We start from the raw sequence: 5,000 nt of genomic DNA, 5'->3' as shown, positions 1-5,000 counted from the left end.
GTGTATGTGTGTATATATACACTGGGAGGTGTATGTGTGTATATATACACTGGGAGGTGTATGTGTGTATATATACACTGGGAGGTGTATGTGTGTATATATACACTGGGAGGTGTATGTGTGTATATATACACTGGGAGGTGTATGTGTGTATATATACACTGGGAGGTGTATGTGTGTATATATACACTGGAAGGTGTATGTGTATATATACACTGGGAGGTGTATGTGTGTATATATACACTGGAAGGTGTATGTGTATATATACACTGAGAGGTGTATGTGTGTATATATACACTGGGAGATTCCTTTAATCCCAATTTCAAGAACTGAAGTATTCTTGACTGATGGTGAGCCTTGCATCCTTAATCACCTTCGTTTAGTTGATAGGCTTGAAACCCAATTAAGAAACAGTTCCATATTCACATGTATTCTAAATTTGGTATCCCACTTTTTTTCTAATTTTCCATTTTTTTCCGTTTAAGCAGCAGCTCAGATTTCTAACGTATGAATGGACGAGGGAAAGTAATACATATTAGACGAACACACAGAATGCAAGCCCATGGATGTCTTTGAATAGGGAGAATGAAAGGAATATCAAGAGGAGGCAACTGAATAAACGAGGGGTTGGAAGAATGGGAAAACGGGGTAAAACCCCTTCAGGGGAGGTGTAAGTAGAGAGGCAGAGAGGGGAAGTGTATGTAGAGAGGGAAGGTGTAAACAGAGAGGCAGAGGGGGAAGTGTAAGTAGAGAGGGAAGGTGTAAGTAGAGAGGCAGAGAAGGGAACTGTAAGTAGAGAGGAGGTGATTAAGGTGTGTTGGCTGTTGATGTAGAGGAGGACGAAGAGGGGATAATATGAGTGTAAGAGGGAAGGAAAGGTAGTGAACGAGAGACGGGTATCTGAGAAATGGGAGGGGGCGAAACGTATCGTAAAGATACTAATACCTCACGTGTATCATACACGTATAGCTGCTCCTGACCATTTGTAACCGATATATAACTGGTTAGTGATATTTAGAGACTGTTTTTTTACGTAGCTGTGATGAGGTTCAGTAACTGCTGACAGAGGGCGTCGCTAATGACCACTAAACACTAATTTAAGGTCATTAAAGAGGTCATTCGGGGTCAGTTACTGTCGATTGGTTATGTTAATGTGGGTTGGCGGAGCTAATGACCGGATATGGTCCGTAGCCGCTAGCTTTACCCGCTTCCACCCAGTAGTGAGAGAGAGAGAGAGAGAGAGAGAGAGAGGGCAGTCACAGACAAACATGTAGTGACTGACTGTGACTGACTTATACTTCATGATTCGTAATCATTTTTCACTATTATCTTCACCTTTGCCATCTTCATCGATATCTTCGCCTACATCATTATCATCACCATCATTATCATCCTCTTCATCATTTTCACCGTTATATTCACCTTCATCATTTTCACCGTTATATTCACCTTCATCATTTTCACCGTTATACTCACCTTCTTCATTTTCATCACAATCTTCATCTTCACCTCCATTTTCACGGTTATATTCACCTTCATCATTATTTTCACTTTCATCATCCTACCCTTCATTATATCACATATAACCTACATACTTATTCATTCCATTCCACTTGTTTGTTCAATTCTCATGGCACGTTCTAACTAGGTGAATGAGACTCTTTATCCCAGACAGAAACATTCTATGTCGCACCTGTTTATCCTTAGTCTCGTTCTTCCTGCTGAAAACAGGTCAGATATCGTGTTTATTATTATTATTATTATTATTATTATTATTATTATTATTATTATTATTATTATTATTATCGCTTTTCTCTTTTATCTGTCTCTTTATATCTGCCTGTCTCTCTCTCTCTCTCTCTCTCTCTCTCTCTCTCTCTCTCTCTCTCTCTCTCTCTCTCTCTCTTTCTCTCTCTCTTTCTCTCTTTCTCTCTCTCTTTCTCTCTTTCTCTTTCTCTCTTTCTCTTTTTTTTACACAGGGTTTGACAAGGTTAAGGATCCCTAGCTTTATTGACAGCTATATTACAGGTTAAGGATTCCTAACTTTATTGGCAAGCTAAGAGCTGTTACCTACATCAGCTCATTTGAAAGCATTTTTATTGTTATGAGACATACAAGTACGGAACAGGATGAAGTTGGAGCCATCTGTGGGCCAGCATTTTCATTTGATCAACTGACTTTATCTCGTTGACATCATTATGCTGTACGAATGTGTTCCATACTCGAGTCATCCTGGGTATGTATGATCTCAGATGGAGTGATGTTCTGGAGAAGGGTACAGCCAGAGTGAAGTTGCTGCTTTCTGCCCGTCTTGTGGCATAAAAGCTTGTTTCACGCTGTCCTCGAAGTGGATCCAAGTGTGGTATTTTGACAATATTGGCCTTGTACTTATCAGTAAGGCCACCCACATCCTTCCTATGTTGAAGGCTCTGCTGAAATGACAGATCTATCCAGGATGGGTCCAGGCGAGAGATGAGACGTCTTGCTCTGTTCTCTACTCTGTCAAGCAGTCGCAGATGAGAGGGGGGGCAGGCAAACCAAGAAAGTGGAGCATACTCAAGGTGTGAGCGTACTTGTGCCTCGTACAGGATCTTGCAACCCCTACTGTCAAGCAGATGCGAGATACGGCGAAGTGCTCTAAGCTTCCTGGCTGCCTTGTTTGCAAGATTTACAACATGGTTCTTCATGGTTAGTTTGGAGTCAAATTTCACCCCAAGGATATCAACTTCTTCTCCAGGTGCCAACATCCTCCCATTCATCGTTACTACTGCACCAGCATTACCATCATGGTGCCTAGAGACGATCATCATTTGCGTTTTCTCAGGTGCAAATGTTACTTGCCATCTATTTCCCCAAGCTGATATAGCTCTCAGCTGGTGATTGATGTAGCTTAGAGCAGCTGGCATTTCTTCTCTTGGATAAGTGAATGTCAGTGTACAGTCGTCTGCATATGCATGTGATTCTGGGATGAGATGAAGAAGGTCGTTGAAGTAGACATTCCATAACAGTGGACCCCAGCACGCTTCCTTGTGGAACGCTTGCCCCAATAGGATGCCTTGCTGATTCCGTTCCATTGAGGGACTACACTTAGAGATCTACCATGAAGGTAATCACTGAGGAGACATAGCGTAGAGAGCATGCAATTCCCAGTGCTTGAAGTTTTGCTAAGAGGCCCCCTGGTGCCACACCCGGTCGAAAGCGCCAGCAATGTCCAGTGCTACCACACAGCTGACTTTGGATTCATCCAGTGACTGGTGCCACTTAGTGGAGAGGTTTAACAACAGATCAGCAGCAGAGTAACCTTTCCTGAAGCCATATTGACGATCACAAAGTAGTGAGTGGTAGTCAAAAAAATCTGTCATTTGTCTTGAGATTATTGTCTCAAGGATCTTACCAGTGATTGACAGGAGTGACACTGGTCTGTAGTTGCTGATTCCTGCTCTGCTCTTCTTTTTGTGAACAAGGACTACATTTGCCTCTTTCCATAGAGAGGGCCATTTACACTGTACCAGGCAGTGCTGAAAGATGCGAGTTAGAGGTGCTGCTAGCTGGTCTGCACATCTTCTCAACAATCTTGGGCTCAACTTGTCTGGGCCCACAGCCTTTTCTTGGTCAAGTGATTTAAGAAGGAAATGCACCTCCTCCTGCCTTATTGTCACCACTGACAGTTTTGACACAGTTCGTGCAGCTAGCCAAGGAGGGTCCCTTGCTGGATCAGGAACTTGCATTTTGGTAGCAAAGTGTTCAGCAGAGAGGTCCGCCTTCTCTTGACTACTAGTAGAGGTGGTCCCATCCTGTCGATTTAGAGGTGGAATAAGTTCATCAGGCAGATAACCTTGTCTGTCCTTGACCAGGGACCACCAGGTTTTGGAGCCTACCCTACCTGATGCTAACTTTCTTTTAGTGTCCACCTCCCATTTAGCAATGGCCCACTTTTGAACATCACCCATATGCCTACAGGCTTGCATGTGCAAGTTCCTGTTATAGGTGGTAGGATGTCTTATACCTTCGCCATGCTTTGTACTTAGCAGTAGCAGCCTCTCTACAACGAAAGCCAAACCAAGGCTGATCTCTTTCTCTTTCTCTCTCTCTCTCTCTCTCTCTCTCTCTCTCTCTCTCTCTCTCTTTCTCTCTTGCTCTCTCTCTCCCCCTCTCTCTCTCCCTCTCTCTCTCTCTCTCTCTCTCTCTCTCTCTCTCTCTCTCTCTCTCTAATTTACACTAATGATCACATGAATGACATTACAGAAGTTGAAATGAGAGTTTCTAACCTCTATTTTGCTAGTTAAGCAGTGTTATCGTACTTCAACTGGTTGTTAATAAAACCTAGTGTTTCTGTATGTAGGCACTACACATATATATAATGTCGTGCCGAATAGGTAAAACTTTCGATTTTAGTTTAAATAGCAACCCTCGTCTTGCCGAATAAGGCAAGCGAAAATTTGTGTATGCAATAATTTCGCAAAATTCATTCTGAACCTAACGACAAAAGTTTTGTGTTTATTTATTATTAAATTATTGTAAATTTATCTGCTGCATAACCCTTGTCGGTTTAACGCTTTATTTGATTATAATAATACGGTAAACTTATCTAAAATGGATTAGGCTAAATTAAATTGCGTTTTTTTATAAGGTTAGGCAAGTTTTCTAAGGTTCTTTTGGTACAAAATTATTAATTTTTACATTAACATAAATGAAAAAAATATATCTTTAAGCGTATAAGAGAAAATTTTAGGAAGACTTAATTTCAAACGAGTTCTTACTAATTGACCAGTTTTACCTATTCGGCACGACATTACACACACACACACACACACACACACACACACACACACACACACACACACACACACACACACACACACACACACACACACACACACACAATTTTGAGGATCTTTTTTCGCTAAGATCTTCATTGACCTTTAAGGTTATTTATCAGGGAGAACGTGTCGAGAATACTAATTTTGCTTGAGGGTCCTGTCATGAAAGGTTTCAAGTAA

Source organism: Cherax quadricarinatus, chromosome 87, assembly GCF_038502225.1.
Source record: "Cherax quadricarinatus isolate ZL_2023a chromosome 87, ASM3850222v1, whole genome shotgun sequence".
Lineage (NCBI taxonomy): Eukaryota > Metazoa > Arthropoda > Malacostraca > Decapoda > Parastacidae > Cherax > Cherax quadricarinatus.
This window is presented reverse-complemented; position numbering follows the sequence as displayed.